Genomic DNA, 17,593 nt, shown 5'->3' with positions numbered 1-17,593 from the left:
AATTGGACTCCGTTTGATATTCCTTTTTTGCAAAACTCAAAAACAAGGGAAAAACAGAAACTGGCACTGGGCTCTAGGTTAATAGGTTAGTCCAAAAAATAATATAAAATAGCATATAAATGCATACAAAACAGCCAAGATGGCTAATATAATAGCATGGAACAATAAAAAATTATAGATACGTTGGAGACGTATCAAGCATCCCCAAGCTGAATTCCTTCTCGTCCTCGAGTAGGTAAATGGTAAAAACAGAATTTTTTCCATGTGGAATGCTACCTAACATATTTATCCATGTAATTTCTTTATTGTGGTATGAATGTTCAGATCCGTATGATTCAAAACAAAAGTTTAATATTGACATAAAAACAATAATACTTCAAGCATACTAACAAGGTAATTATGTCTTCTCAAAATAACATGGCCAAAGAAAGCTTATCCCTACAAATTCATATAGTCTGGCTATACTCCATCTTCATGACACAAAATACTTAAATAATGCACAACCCCGATGACAAGCCAAGCAATTGTTTCATACTTTTGATGTTCTCAAGCTTTTTCAACTTTCACGCAATACATGAGCGTGAGCCAGGGACATAGCACTATAGGTGGAATAGATGGTGGTTGTGGAGAAGACAAAAAGAAGGAGATAGTATCACATCAACTAGGCATATCAACAGGCTATGGACATGCCCATCAATAGATATCAATGTGAGTGAGTAGGGATTGCCATGCAACGGATGCACTAGAGCTATAAGTTTATGAAAGCTCAAAAAGAAACTAAGTGGGTGTGCATCCAACTTGCTTGCTCACGAAGACCTAGGGAAATTTGAGGAAGCTCATCATTGGAATACACAAGCCAAGTTTTATAATGAAAAATTCCCGCTAGTGTATGAAAGTGACAACATAGGAGACTCTCTATTTGTCGGCGTTCAGGGAACGGGGGTCCCCAGACTTGCCTGCCTGCGGCCCACGGCATGGCTAACTCAGCGGGCCGTACGGCCCATCTTCATCAACAAGGCATCCAAGACCCTCGCGAGGGGCCAAGCCTCGCGAGGCGGACGACGCAAGACCTCCTCAGGAGTGGCCTAGCCAGGCAGGCTCATAAGGAGCGGAGATATCAAGGCGGGGCAAACCTCACGAGGCTCTCGTGACGTGAGCCATGACGATCGAGACCAGGCGGGCGCCAGCGCGCGCAGCGTCCTTGTTTCCTCTTTGGTGATAAGGAGGCCAGTGCAGGCGAGGAGTACCGAGGCATCAGGCAAAGGTTGCCATAACGGTGCAACGAGATCAATACCAGAAGGATGGCAGGACGGAGGTCACCGTGGAGCCCAAGACGGCGTCACCACCAGAGCCTTTCGCAGGCGAATACCACTTTTGTCAGGATAGCTTGTACTAGCTGTCCCCCTTCAAATTCGCCCGCCGTTGTTGGCTCCCTTCCCGCTTAATATTTGGGAAGAGGACCAGGGCCTATATAAGTAGAACTAGCCACAACAGTAGGGGCATCTCAGCTTGATCTGATCTGATAGAGTTCCGATCTGCCAGTTCACCTAGCACAAGAACACCTCAACCTCAGGAGGCTGTTCTTCCCCTTGTATTGTTCATCATCAGCCCAAGAGGCAATCCACCCCCACCACACTGGAGTAGGGTATTACACCACAACGGTGGCCGGAACCAGTATAAATCTCGTGTCTTTCTGTGTTGCGAGTTCGTCGAGTTTGTCCGTGAGATTTTAGCGAGCTAGGGCGTGGATCGATAGGAGGGAAAGACTTTGCGCGCACCACAGAGTTTGAACCTTAAGGGTTTGCTGGAACCCCACATCCTACATTTGGCGCACTAGGTAGGGGTGCGCCGTAGCTTCCCTTCCATCAATTCGTCGCTCCGTCGTCTTCATGGCGAATCCTCGCCGTGCTCGAGCTGAGCACCGGGCTGCCCTCACCGCCCGCGTTGCTCAGACGGCTCCCGTCGGTGGGCCACCTCGTCGTTCTCCGTCTCCCGCCGCCAACGCCGCCACCGGCCCGGCGGGGAACGAGCAGCAAGCGTCCTTGCTGCATCCATCGGTGCGGCAGGACGGCCGCACCGCCACTCCATCGCTGACCCGGGCCGGTTCTTCGTCTCACGCACGCCGCACTCCCATGGAGGCGCGTGCCGCACTCCTCGCCGCAAATGAGCTCCTGCGCTACCGCCCGGTTGACGACCTCTACGAGGAGTGGCTCGACCGTGTCGCTGAGCTCGTCCATGCCGCAGGGGGCTCCCCGACGCCGTCCCCCTCTCTGCCTCACCCTCCGCCAGCCATAGCTAACGTGGCTCATGGCGCGCCTCCACCACCTTTGCCCCAAGACTGCGCCTTGGCGCCAAGGCGCGTGGCCCCATGGCACGATCCGCCACGTCCGGTGCCCGCGCGCGAAGAGAGAAGCTGCCAAGAAATCCCTTGGCCGCGAGAAGCTGTACCTGCGCTCCCCGCGCCGCATCGTCAAGACCGCGCGCCGCCTGCAGCGGCGCTGCGCGGACCTCATCAAGACCAAGCTCCACCTCCGAGGCGGGCCCCGGCAACCACGGCCGACTGCCGCGCCTTCACCCCCTGAGCTGCGTTGCGTCGCCTGGCCAGGCAAGTTCAAGCCGGCTCAGCCTCCTCGCTACAACGGCACCGCCGACCCCGCGGAGTTCCTGCAGCTCTACGAGCTGAGCATCGAGGCTGCCAACGGTGATGAGAAGGTCATGGTGAACTGGTTTCCCATGGCTCTCAAGGATGGAGCCCACTCCTGGCTCCTGAACTTGCAGCACGGCTCGATCTCCTCCTGGGATGAGATGCGCGACCGCTTCGTCGCCAACTTCCAGGGCACTCGCGACCGCCCGCCGGCCGCGGGTGCCTGTGCCGCATCAAGCAACAACCAGGAGAGACCCTCCAGCAGTACATCCAGCGCTTCAACAACACTCGCCTCAAGATCCCCAAGGTCACGGACGAGGCCATCATCTCCGCATTCTCAGACGGCATCCGTGACGTCAAGATGAAGGAAGAGCTCGCTATCCATGAGGAGCTGTGCACATCTCAGGAGCTGTTCAACCTGGCGACCAAGTGCGCAAGAGCTGAGGAGGGGCGCCTCTCTCTCCTCAAGCTGTGAGCCGCGGGCACAGAGGAGAAGAAGGCTAAGGCCAAGGACGTGAAGCGCAAGGAAGCGGCAGTGCTAGCAGCGGAGCCCGACACCAAGTGGGGCAGAGATCAGCCCGAGTCATCCAAGAATAGCCGACCGTTCTGCACCTTCCACAATTTGAACACCCACAACACCAGTGACTGTCAAGAGCTCAGGGCCATTCGCGAAGGACGTTTCGGTCGACGCCCAGAGCGCAGCGACTGGGGCTATGGCCGTGGAGGAGGACGTGGAGGCGGACGCTGGGACGACAGTGGCCCGCGCCAGGAGTGGCGCGACAGGCCTCATGAGGACCGCTGGCAGGACCATCCTCGCGAGGGCACCTGGAGGGACCAGCTTCATGAGGATCGCCCCCCAGGGCAACGCCGGTCTTCCCCCGCTGCCGCCACCAAGAAGGAATGACGATCACCATCAGGACGAGGGGGCTGGGGGCTTCCAGGAGCTGCGTGCAATCGCCTGCATCTTAGGCGGTGCGCAAGCCCTAGCTTCTCAACGCATCTTCAAACAGTTCGCTCGTGAAGTGAACGCAGTGCTCCCCAAGCTCGAGGGCACGTGCCCGCTCAAGTGGTCCCAATGCGCCATCAATTTCAACTCGGCAGATCAGCTCAAGTGCGCAGCCACCGCTGGCGCCCTCCCGATGCTGTGCTCCCCAGTCATCAGCAATGTGCAAGTTACCAAGACCATCATCGATGGTGGCACAGGGCTCAACGTCCTGTCCGTCGACACGTTCGACAACCTCCAAGTGCCATATGAGCAGCTTCAGCCTACCAAGCCTTTCTCAGGAGTGACCGACGGTTCCACCACACCGATAGGACAGGTCCGCCTGCCTGTCACCTTTGGAGAGCGCAAGAACTACCGCACCGAGCTCATCAACTTCGACGTCGCGCACATCCGCCTGCCGTACAACGCCATCCTCGGGTATCCAGCCCTGGCCAAGTTCATGGCAGTCACCCACCATGGCTACAACGTCCTCAAGATGCCAGGAAGCGGCGGAATCATCACGGTCCCATGTGAAGAGAGAGATGCGGTGTGCTCCCTCGACCGTGCCTTCCAAGTTGCAGCAATCAACGACCCCGATAGCAGGAGTGAGGGCCCTCCGGAGGCCATCCCCAAGAAGAAGCAGCTACGCCGTGCCGGGCCTCAGGAGGGTGGCATCACAGCTGGAGCCTCATCAGGATCAGTGCCCGCTCTAGGGGCGCCTCCCTCCATTGCATAGGAAGGCGTGCCCGGCGCCCTCCTCGGGCAGGGCTCGGGGGCTCTCTTCTGGAGGGCCTCAGACCTTGCCAACCTCACGAGGGAGGCGCTTGGGAACCACTTGGAGGTGTGCTTCGCGGCACATTTCCCTCAGGAGAACACAGGGCAAGGAGTGCCCACCACTCAGGAGTTCATCACCAAGACCACTCAGGAACTGCAAGACGCAAGAGCCATGCGCGGCGACAGCCGCTCACGAGGCGCAGCTCCCCATCCAGGCGAGGATGCTGGGCTGCGTGTCTGCATCGATGTCCCAGGGCTCAACAGGGCCGCATCTCAGGAGCGTTTCTGGCCTTTGCGTGTGGGCCGTTGCGAGGGTCCGCCACACAGCTACGTTCGCCATGCCCTTCGGCTTGCCGAGCATGGCGTCAGCCTGCGCAACATGCGGCATGTCCTGGCGGCTCAGGAGGCCAGGTACCACGCCGTCCTGGAAGAGATGGAGACGGTCTTTAGGGAACCTCCCAAGCCCCCAGAGCCTCCCGAGGCTCAGGGCCCCGGTGGCTCGTGAAGAGTCATTCCTTCGACGCACGCCTTCAGCTCCACCAACTCTACTTCGTCTATGGAACCAGGTGACACTTTCCAAGCTCGTTTAGCTGGGAGCACCCCTCGGGCTGCTTTATTCCCAGGCCGCATGGGTCCGTCCCTGTGGCATGTATCCCTTTTGCTTATGTCTTTAGCTTACCTGGCTAGGGGCGCCCCTCAGGCTGCATCATCCCCATGCCGCTCGGGCCGGACCCAGTGGCATGTATCTTCCTGCATTTACCCAAGCTGATTTGCCTTCCCTGCTTAACCTGCCTACGGTTATCACCTGCTCAATCGTCGCCTCCCACGGGGCCTCCTCACAGGCACGGCGCTGGTGCATGGGTCCGTCCCTGCCACGTCGACAAATCTGAGCGGTCGAGCTCTGGCTCGCGGCACGCCCCGCGCACGTCACCTCACCAGGCCCTCAGGGCCTTCACCTCATCTCAGAGCAACCAGCGGCAGGCTGGCAGCTATAACGGTAACCTGTGTTTCTTCTTGTGCCTGTTCACAGGGATCCCATGAGGAGGATAGCAGGCGGTACCGCGAGTCTCCTTTTCTCTTGTGCAATTCGCTTGTGCGTTGAAAGGGAGGCTCCTGAGCATCGAACTCAGGAGCTCTTATTGGCTCTCCAGCCCTCACCCCCTGGCCTTGACCACGGCATCGCGACCTGGCATACCAGCGGCGGTTCAGCTCGCTCGAGGGGCGGGACCTGAGGACGTAGAGCACTAAGGAGAGCATGGGAGGAGGGAAACTCGTATTGGTCCGACCTAGCTATGCCGCACAAGCTGGCGCGCAGGCCTAGCGCACCATCAGGAATCACCACAAAACCGACAAGATAAGTCCCGCTCTCGGATCGGCTAAATGTTGGGGCCTAAGGGTCACCCTTGCCTTGCCGCAGCCCCGTTGCGGCCACGTTAACTCCCTTTCTTGCCTTACCATGGCTGCTTGAGCGCTAAGGGGGACCTCCTGAGCATCGCGCCTCAGGGGCTCTTACTGGACCTCGGGCTGCACACCTCCTGGTCTTGACCACGGCACGCGACCTTGCATACCAGCGACGGCTGTAGCCTGCCTGGGGACCGGGACCCGTCAGCGTAGAGCAACAGGCCATCGTGAGGGAAGAAAGGGGGGACCGAGCCTTAACGGAACACGTGTTCGCAAATTTTCGCAACAGGGAAGATGAGCGCAAAAGATATTACAGACCCTTTACACGCCCCCACGGGGTACTTCATGATCCTTCGCGGGGATAAAAAGCTAGAACTAAGAGGGATCCTATCTACACCCTCCCGCGGCGGACGCCATCACCAACAGTGGGCCATGGGAGACCGGCGCCAACCCCATCCAGATCAGCGGCGACGACGGCCGGACGCCGCAGCTCTGCTCCGAGCGCGGCGAGAGCTCGGGGGCACGTAGCTGTCGTCACGCGTCTCTGGATTCTCGTAGGGCTTGGGAGAGCTGCTGGACTCCCAAGGGCTGCTGCTGCTGGAGAGGCCGCGAGCGGGGCTCGCGTCAGCCTGACTCTCCTCTCCGGAGCAGCACTCCAGGCGGTGGCCCTCCGCATCAAAGACCTTGAAGAAGAGCGTGGAGGCGCCGTCGTACTCAAAGTGGATCGCGAGGGCGCCCCTCGCACGATAGACCCGCGCGACCTCGCCCCAGCCGCGAGTCATGAAGATCTTGCTGGTGGGGACCGCTTCGATCTCTGCTCCGGTCGCCAGAGCGCTGCAGTCAGCGTGCTGCAACCAGAGCTCGAGAGGCCCCCTCGGTGGTATCACATCAGAGAAGAACCGCGGGAAGCGGATCCAAGAGCTTGGAGGCATCGGCGCCCATAGCACAAGCTCATGCGAGGAGTCCGCGGCGTGGATTCCAGGGGCGACAGCGCGTGTCGCCATGGCGCGGCAACCACGGACGCGGCGCGGGTGGCGCAGTTCGTCGCTCCGTCCTCCTGAGCCCTCGGCTCGGGCATACAAGGGTATCGGATACCCTGGAGGAGGCCGCTCGCACCAAGGCCTCGTCACCACCTGCATCGCTGCTTCATCACGGCGGTGGACCGACCTCTTCTTCGGCGGAAGCGGCCCCGGATCATCACGCGGGGCCTTTCCCTTCTCTTCAGTGGAGAATCTTCTAATAGGCGCCATTGTCGCTAGCAATGGAGCGAGGAGGAAGAAGCAAGCAAGCAAGGAAGAGATGGGCAATGGGGGCCCCGCCCCCCTCCCCATTTATAGCAAAAGAAGGCCAACCGGCGCCCCCACGATCACAGGTAATGATGGTTTTCCTTGCATGTCTCAGGGACTTGTCAAGTCGAGCAGTTGCCGAGGCAGCATGGGGAAGCGGAGACGCCCACGTCCAATCAACCGCCACGCGTCAACCGAGGCCTAAGGCTTTTGGGGCCCGCGGCGCTTCGTACTTGACCCTTGGCTTCGCCGCGAAGCCAAGCCCGAGCGCACCTTGGGCCTGGGGGCTACTGTCGGCGTTCTGGGAACGGGGGTCCCAAGACTTGCTTGCCTGCAGCCCACGGGATGGCTAAGTCAGTGGGCCGTACGGCCCATCTTCATCAACAAGGCATCCAAGACCCTCGTGAGGGGCCAAGCCTCGCGAGGCGGACGACGCAAGACCTCCTCAGGAGTGGCCTAGCCAGGCAGGTTCACGAGAACCGGAGATATCAAGGCGGGGCAAACCTCACGAGTCTCTCGTGATGTGAGCCATGACGATCGAGACCAGGCGGGCGCCAGGCGGGCGCCAGCGTGCAGCGTCCTTGTTTCCTCTTTGGTGCTAAGGAGGCCAACGCAGGCGAGGAGTACCGAGGCATCAGGCAAAGGTTGCCATACCGGTGCAACGAGACCAAGACCAGAAGGACGGCAGGACGGAGGTCACCATGGAGCCCAAGACGGCGTCACCACCAGAGCCTTTCGCAGGCAAAGACCACTTTTGTCAGGATAGCTTGTACTAGTTGTCCCCCTTCAAATTCGCCCGCCGTTGTTGGCTCCCTTCCCGCTCAATATTTGGGAAGAGGACCAGGGCCTATATAAGTAGAACTAGCCACCAAAGTAGGGGCATCTCAGCTTGATCTGATCTGATAGAGTTCTGATCCACGAGTTCACCTACCACAAGAACACCTCAACCTCAGGAGGCTGTTCTTCCCGTTGTATTGTTCATCATTAGCCCAAGAGGCAATCCACCCCCACCACACTGGAGTTGGGTTTTACACCACAACGGTGGCCCGAACCAGTATAAATCTCGTGTCTTTCTGTGTTGCGAGTTCGTCGAGTTCGTCCGCGAGATTTTAGGGAGCTAGGGCGTGGATCGGTAGGAGGGAAAGACTTCGCGCGCACCCTAGATTTCGAACCTTAAGGGTTTGCCGGAACCCCACATCCGGCACTATCATGAAGATCATGGTACTACTTTGAAGCACAAGTGTGGTAAAAGGATATTAGCATTGCCCCTTCTCTCTTTTTCTCTCATTTTTTTGTTTTTTTGGGCCATCTCTTTTTTGGCCTCTTTTTTTAATTAATTTTTTATTTTTCGTCCGGAGTCTCATCCCGACTTGTGGGGGAATCATAGTCTCCATCATCCTTTCCTCACTGGGACAATCATCTAATAATGATGATCATCGCGCTTTTATTTACTTACAACTCAAGAATTACAACTCAATACTAGAACAAATATATGACTCTATATGAATGCCTCTGGCGGTGTACCGGGATGTGCAATGACTCAAGTGTGACATGTATGAAAGAATTATGAAAGGTGGCTTTGCCACAAATACGATGTCAACTACATGATCATGCAAAGCAATATGACAATGATGAAGCGTGTCATAATAAACTGAACGGTGGAAAGTTGCATGGCAATATATCTCAGAATGACTATGGAAATGCCATAATAGGTAGGTATGGTGGCTGTTTTGAGGGAGGTATATGGTGGGTGTATGGTACCGGTGAAAGTTGTGTGGTACTTGAGAGGCTAGCAATGGTGGAAGGGTGAGAGTGCGTATAATCCATGGACTCAACATTAGTTATAAAGAACTCACATACTTATTGCAAAAATCTATTAGTCATCGAAACAAAGTACTACATGCATTCGCCTAGGGGGGTAGATTGGTAGGAAAATACCATCGCTCGTCCCCGACCGCCACTCATAAGGAAGGCAATCAATAAATAAAGCATGCTCCGACTTCATCACATAAATGTTCACCATACGTGCATGCTACGGGAATCACAAACTTTAACACAAGTATTTCTCAAATTCACAATTACTTACTAGCATGACTTTAATATCACCATATTCATATCTCGAAACAATCATAAGGAATCAAACTTCTCATAGTATTCAATGCACTTTATATGAAAGTTTTTATTATATCCCTCTTGGATGCCTATCATATTAGGACTAAATTCACAACCTAAGAAAATTACCATGTTGTTTAGAAACTCTCAAAATGATATAAGTGAAGCATGAGAGTTCAACAATTTCTTCAAAATAAAACCACCGTGATGGTCTAAAAAGATATAAGTTAAGCACTACAGCAAATGACAAACTACTCCAAAAGATATAAGTGAAGATCAATGAGTAGTCGAATAATTAGGTAACTATGTGAAGACTCTCTAACATTTAAGAATTTTAGATCTTAATATTTTATTCAAACAGCAAGCAAAACAAAATATAATGTCATTGTAAGGATAGCACATATCATGTGAAGAAGCAAAAACTTAGGTTCAACCAAAACTGACCGATCATTGTTGAAGAAGAAAGGTGGGATGCCAACTGATACGTCTCCAACGTATCTATAATTTTTGATTGTTCCATGCTATTATATTACGTGTTTATGATGTTTTATATGCATTAATCTGCTATTTTATATGATTTTTGGGACTAACCTACTAACCTAGAGCCCAGTGCCAGTTTTTGTTTTTTTCCTTATTTTAGAGTTTCGTAGAAAAGGAATACCAAACGGAGTCCAAACGGAATAGAACTTTCGCGATGATTATTCTTGGACCAGAAGACACCCAGGAGATTTAGAGTGCAAGTCAGAAGAGCCACGAGGCAGCCACAAGGGTGGAGCGCGTGCCCCCAACCTTGTGGGCCCCTCGGTGACCCCCTAACCTAGATCTTCCTCCTATATATACTCTTATACCCCAAAAACTTCCAGGGGAGCCACGAAACCACTTTTCCACCAGCGCAACCTTCTATACCCGTGAGACCCATCTTGGGGCCTTCTCTGGCATCCTGCCAGAGGGGGATTTGATCACGGAGGGCTTCTACATCAACACCATTGCCTCTCCGATGAAGCGTGAGTAGTTTACCTCAGACCTACGGGTCCATAGGTAGGAGCTAGATGGCTTCTTCTCTCTCTTTGATTCTCAATACAAAGTTCTCCTCGATGTTCTCAGAGATCTATTTGATGTAATACTCTTTTGCGGTGTGTTTTCCGAGATCCGATGAATTGTGGATTTACGATCAGCTTATCTATGAATATTATTTGAATCTCCTCTGATTTCTTTTATGCATGATTTGATATCTTTGCAAGTCTCTTTGAACTATCGATTTGGTTTGGCCTACTAGATTGGTTTTTCTTGAAATGGGAGAAGTGCTTAGCTTTGGGTTCAATCTTGTGGTGCTCGATCCTAGTGACAGAAGGGGAACCAACACGTATTGTATTGTTGCCATCGAGGATAAAAAGATGGGTTTTTCATCATATTGCTTGAGTTAATTCCTCTACATCATGTCATCTTGCTTAAGGCGTTACTCTGTTCTTATGAACTTAATACTCTAGATGCATGCTGGATAGCGGTCAATGTGTGGAGTAATAGTAGTAGATGCAGAATCGTTTCGGTCTACTTGACACGGACGTGATGCCTATGTTCATGATCATTGCCTTAGATATCGTCATAACTTTGCGCTCTTCTATCAATTGCTTGGCAGTAATTTGTTCACCCACCGTAATATTTTGTATCTTGAGAGAAGCCTCTAGTGAAACCTATGGCCCCCGGGTCTATTTTCCATCATATAAGTTTTCGATCTACAATTCTAGTTTCCTATTTACTTTCTTTTGCAATCATTTACTTTCCGTTCCATAAACCAAAAGTACCAAAAATATTACTTTACCGTTTATCCATATCTATTAGATCACACATTGTGAATAACCGTGAAGGGATTGACAACCCCTTTGTCGCGTTGGTTGCAAGTTGGTGTTTATTTGTGCAGGTATTCGGTGGCTTGTTGCGTTGTCTCCTACTGGATTGATACCCTGGTTCTCAAATATGAGGGAAATACTTACGCTACTTTGCTGCATCACCCTTTCCTCTTCATGGGAAAAACCAACGCAAGCTCAAGAGGTATCAAGAAGGATTTCTAGCACCATTGTCGGGGAGATCTACGCCAAGCCAAGACATACCAAGTACCCATCATAAACTCTCATCCCTCACATTACATTATTCTCCATTTGCCTCTCATTTTCCTCTCCCCCACTTCTAAAATGATTTTCGAAAAAGATTTGCCTTTTCTTCGCCCTTCTTCCATTCGATCTTGTGTTACCATGTGCCTTCTATTTGCTTGCATGTTTGCTTGCTAAAAATCTATTGATATGGATCCACTCAAAGTTTTCTACCTGGATCATCTTCGATCCATATGTGCTCGTGCTGAAACCTCAACTAGTTTAGTTGAGGGAAGATCTTTAGATGAGCATGCTCATTTTGTGTGTCATCGTTTCTCTGAAAAAGGAAAGCTCTTATGGAATGAAATAAACAGTTTGCTATGCTAAGCTTGGAATCTTTGTGAAATTTGTGATTTTACTTGTTGCTCTAAGAACCCTAAAAAAACCTTCCCTACCTATGTGAGTTTAATGATAATGAAATCTTATCTTCTTATGAAAAGGGTGTTTATAGTTACTATGATATTGAACAAATTGAAGAAATTTTTGCTTTTAAGGGTGCTTATGAAGTTGCTTCTTTGATTGAAAAGTATGATATTACTCTCTACAAATATGAACATTTTGCCATACTTAAATATTGCTATGAGAACTATGCTCATAATGTCTATGTAAAAGAATTTATTGAGAGAATGACCATTGCTTTGGAAGAAAATAATGATATGCATGAATCTATACATAATTTTGATTCTGATGATATGATTGAAATATCCCTTGATGAACGTGATGCTTGCTATTCTTATGGCCATGATGCCAATATGTATGGAGATGAATTTGCTATAGTTCCTTGTGTTAAACATGAGATCATTGCTATCGCACCCATACTTGATAGTTCCTTGAATCAAAAGCATGATTGCAATGATGTTATTATAATTTCTATTAATGTCAATTGGGCTAATAATATGCAAAACCCTAAGCTTGGGGATGCTAGTTTTGCTATATCCACTACTTGTTGCAATGATAATGATTGGGGTGATTTTTCTTATGATCTTGAAAATTTAATTAATCCTCATGATGCATATAAGATTGATAACAATGTTTGCAATAATATTGAAATTGAGTTTGGAAGAGTGTCAACTTTAGATCCCACATATTTGGATAATGTTCAATCTTATGAAGTTGTTGATAAAGTGGGTTCAGAGAGGTCATGACTTTAGTTGATGATAACCTCACTATTTTGGAAGAGTGTCAACTTTGCATGCATGTGGATCATGTTGAGAATATTTTATATGATAGCTTTATTGTTGAATTTGATTATGATCCCACGTTTAATTATTATGAGAGAGGAAAATATGGTTGTAGAGATATTCATGTTGCTAAGTACCTCTCGTTATGTTGAGATTGCTATTGTTTCTTTCCTCTTCCTTGCATATGCTAGTTTTTGCTTGCTATGATAATTTGTTTGCCTATAAGATGCCTATGCATAGGAAGTATGTTAGACTTAGATGTGTTTTTCACATGCTATATGATGCTCTTTTTGTGCTTCAATTCTTGTCTTTCATGTGAGCATCATCGAAATTATCAATGCCTAGCTAAAAGGCTTTAAAGAAAAGCGCTTGTTGGGAGACAACCCAATATTTTTCTTTCCTGTTATTGAATAAATATTTCATATAGCCTCTGGGTAGATGTGGTTTTGTGTTTCAATTAGCGTTCGTGCCAAGTAAGACCTTTGGGATAGCCTATGGTGGTAGTTGATTTGATCTTGCTGAAAAACAGAAACTTTTGCGCTCACGAAAACAATTCTCATTTTTAGCCGGAGAGTGCTTTTTAGTTGATTATTTTTGCAGAAGATTGATAGACAAATTATCTAGGACTTCCTATTTTCTCAGGATTTTTAGAGTTACATAAGTATTCGAAATATCCAGATTGCTACAGACTGTTCTGTTTTTGACAGATTCTGTTTTCCGCGTGTTGTTTGCTTATTTTGATGCATCTATGGCTAGTATCGGGGGGTATGAACCATGGAAAAGTTGGAATATAGTAGATATTACACCAATATAAATATTAAATGAGTTCACAACAGTACCAAAAGTGGTGATTTATTTGCTTATACTAACGGAGCTTACGAGATTTTCTGTTGGAGTTTTGTGTTGTGAAGTTTTCAAGTTTTGGGTAAGGATTTGATGGACTATGGAATAAGGAGTGGCAAGAGCCTAATCCTGGGGATGCCCAAGGAACCCCAAGGTAATATTCAAGGATGTCAAAAAGCCTAAGCCTGGGGATGCCCCGGGAAGGCATCCCCTCTTTCGTCTTCATTTATCGGTAACTTTACTTGAGGCTATAATTTTATTCACCACGTGATATGTGTTTTGCTTGGAGCGTCTTGTATGATTCGAGTCTTTGATTTTTAGTTTGCCACAATCATCCTTGCTGTACACACCTTTTGGGAGAGACACGCATGAATCGAGATTTATTATAATACTCTATGTGTTTCACTTATATCTTTTGAGCTAGGCAATTTTGCTCTAGTGCTTCACTTATATCTTTTTAGAGCACGGCGATGGTTTTATTTTATAGAAATTGATGAACTCTTGTACTTCACTTACACTATTTTGAGAGTCTTTAGAACAGAATGGTAATTTGCTTTGGTTATAAAATTAGTCCAAATATGATAGGCTTCCAAGAGGGATATAATAAAAACTTTCAAATAAAGTGCATTGAATACGATGAGAAGTTTGATTCCTTATGATTGTTTTGAGATATGAAGATGGTGATATTAGAGTCAAGCTAGTAAGTTGTTGTGAATTTGAGAAATACTTGTGTTAAGGTTTGTGAGTCCCGTAGCATGCACGTATGGTGAACCGTTATGTAACGAAGTTGGAGCATGAGATGTTTTTTGATTGTCTTCCTTATGAGTGGCGGTCGGGGACGAGCGATGGTATTTTCCTACCAATCTATCCCCCTAGGAGCATGCACGTAGTACTTTGTTTCGGTGACTAATAGATTTTTGCAATAAGTATGTGAGTTCTTTATGACTAATGTTGAGTCCATGGATTATACACACTCTCACCTTTCCGCCATTGCTAGCCTCTCTAGTACCACGCAACTTTTGCAGGTACCATAAACCCACCACATATCCTTCCTCAAAACAGCCACCATACCTACCTATTATGGCATTTCCATAGCCATACTGAGATATATTTCCATGCAACTTTCCACCGTTCTGTTTATTATGACATACATCATCATTGTCATATTGCTTTGCATTATGACATACATCGTATTTGTGGCAAAGCCATCGTTCATCATTATTTTTTATACATGTCACTCTTGATTCATTGCACATCCTGGTACACCGCCAGAGGTATTCACATAGAGTCATTTTTTTGTTCTAGTATCGAGTTGTAATTCTTGAGTTGTAAGTACATAGAAGTGTGATGATTTTCATTATTAGAGCATTGTCCCATGTGAGGCAATAAAAAAAGAGAGAAAGGCCAAAAAAAGAGAAAAGAAAAGAAAAGAAAAAATGAGAGAAAAAGAGAGAAGGGACAATGTTACTGTCCATTTTGCCACACTTGTGCTTCAAAGTAGCACCATGATATAAATGATAGAGAGTCTCCTATATATGTTGTCACTTTCATATAGTGGGAATTTTTAATTATAGAACTTGGCTTGTATATTCCAACGATGGGCTTCCTCAAACGCCCTAGGTCTTCATGAGCAAGCAAGTTGGATGCACACCCACTTAGTTTTCTTTTTGAGCTTTCATAAACTTATAGCTCTAGTGCATCCGTTGCATGGCAATCCTGATAACCCACAAGTATAGGGCATCAATTGTAGCCTCTTTTGATAAGTAAGATTGTCGAACCCAACGAGGAGCTAAAGGTAGAACAAATATTCCCTCAAGTTCTATCGACCACCGATACAACTCTACGCACGCTTAACGTTCGCTTTACCTAGAACAAGTATGAAACTAGAAGTACTTTGTAGGTGTTTTTGGATAGGTTTGCAAGATAATAAAGAGCGTTTAAATAAAAACTAGTGGCTGTTTTAGTTAAAGAAGCAATAAAGTTAGTATAGAGAGTGTGGAAAAGTGGTGGTAGGAGTTGCGAAATTGTCCCTAAGCAATTGACTACTTTACTAGACCGATAGCAAGTTTTATGTGGGAGAGGCCACTGCTAGCATGTCATCCCTGACTTGGAATTCTATGCACTTATGATTGGAACTATTAGCAAGCATCCGCAACTACTAACGTCCATTAAGGTAAAACCCAACCATAGCATTAAGATATATTGGTCCCCCTTCAATCTCGTATGCATCAATTTCTATGCTAGGTTGAAGCTTCTGTCACTCTTGCCCTCTAGTACATACTCCTATCAACATACAACTAACCCTATGGTGTGATCCATGCGCACGCTCATATGATGGGCACCAAAGGACAGCAACATAACCACAAGCAAATTAAATCAATCATAGCAATTCACCAATTACCAATAGGACAACGAAAATCTACTCAGACATCATAGGATGGCAAGACATCATTGGATAATAATATGAAGCATAAAGCACCATGTTCAAGTAGAGGGTACAACGTGTTGCGGGAGAGTGGACCGCTGTAGATAGATGGGGGAAGGTGATGGAGATGTTGGTGAAGATGACGGAGGTGTTGGTGTCGATTGCGGTGACGATGATGGCCCCGGCGGTGTTCCGGTGCCACCGGAAGAGAGGGGGAGAGGGCCCCCTTCTTCTTCTTCTTCCTTGACCTTCCCCCTAGATGGGAGAAGGGTTTCCCCTCTGGTCCATGGCCTCCATGGCATGGGAGGGGCGAGAGCCCCTCCGAGATTGGATCTGTCTCTCTCTGTTTTTGCGTTCCCTAATTCTGCCCTTTCACCGTTTCTTATATTCCTCGAGATCCGTAACTCCGATTGGGCTGAAATTCGGACACGGTTTTTATCCGGATATTGGCTTTCTAGCGGTCCAAGAAGGGCACCAACCGCCTTACGGGGTGGCCACGAGGGACCAGAGCGCGCCTGACCCCTGGGGCGCGCCCCCTGCCTCGTGGCCCCCTCGGGCATCGTCTCGCGTTGATTCTTCTTCCAAAAATTCACATATATTCCAAAAATAATCTCCGTGAGTTTTTATCCCGTTTGGACTCCGTTTGATATGGATTTTCAGCAAAACAAAAACATGCAACAAACAGGAACTGGCACTGGGCACTGGATCAATATGTTAGTCCAAAAATAGTATAAAAAGTTGCCAAAAGTATATGAAAGTTTTATAATATTGGCATGGAACAATAAAAAATTATAGATACGACGGAGATGTATCAAATCCCTACTCACGCGCATTGATATCTATTAATGGGCATCATAGACCATTAATACGCCTAGTTAACGTGAGACTATATCCTTCCTTTTTGTCTTCTCCACAACCACCGTCTATTCCACCTATAGTGCTATGTCCATGGCTCACACTCATGTATTGCGTGAAAGTTGAAAAGGTTTGAGAATGTCAAAAGTATGAAACAATTGCTTGGCTTGTCATCGGGGCTGTGATGATTTAAATGTTTTGTGTGACAAAGATGGAGCATAGCCAGACTATATGATTTTGTAGGGATAAGCTTTCTTTGGCCATGTTATTTTGAGAAGACATAATTATTTTGTTAGTATGCTTGAAGTATTATTGTTTTTATGTCAATATTAAACTTTTGTTTTCAATTTTATGGATCTGAACATTTATGCCACAGTAAAGAAAAATTACATGGATAAATTTGTTAGGTAGCATTCCACATCAAAAATTCTGTTTTTACCATTTACCTACTCGAGGACGAGCAGGAATTAAACTTTGGATGCTTGATACGTCTTCAACATATCAATCATATTTGATTGTTCCATGCTATTATATTATCTGTTTTGGATGTTTTATATGCATTAATATGCTATTTTATATGATTTTTTGGAATAACCTATTAACCTAGAGCCCAGTGTCAGTTTCTGTTTTTTTCCTTGTGTTAGAGTTTCGCAGAAAAGGAATACCAAACGAAGTCCTAATGGAATAAAACTTTCGCGATGATTTTTCTTGGACCAGAAGACACCCAGGAGACTTGGAGTGCAAGTCAGAACAGCCACGCGGCGGCCACAAGGGTGGAGGGCGTGCCCCCCAACCTTGTGGGCCCCTCGGTGACCCCCTGACCTAGATCTTCCTCCTATATATACTCTTATACCCCAAAAACTTCCAGGGGAGCCACGAAACCACTTTTCCACTGCCGCAACCATCTGTACCCGTGAGATCCCATCTTGGGGCCTTTTTCGGC

The sequence above is a fragment of the Aegilops tauschii genome, chromosome 3 (assembly GCF_002575655.3).
Source record: "Aegilops tauschii subsp. strangulata cultivar AL8/78 chromosome 3, Aet v6.0, whole genome shotgun sequence".
Lineage (NCBI taxonomy): Eukaryota > Viridiplantae > Streptophyta > Magnoliopsida > Poales > Poaceae > Aegilops > Aegilops tauschii.
The sequence above is the reverse complement of the archived record's forward strand: the minus strand, read 5'-3'. Positions refer to the sequence as shown.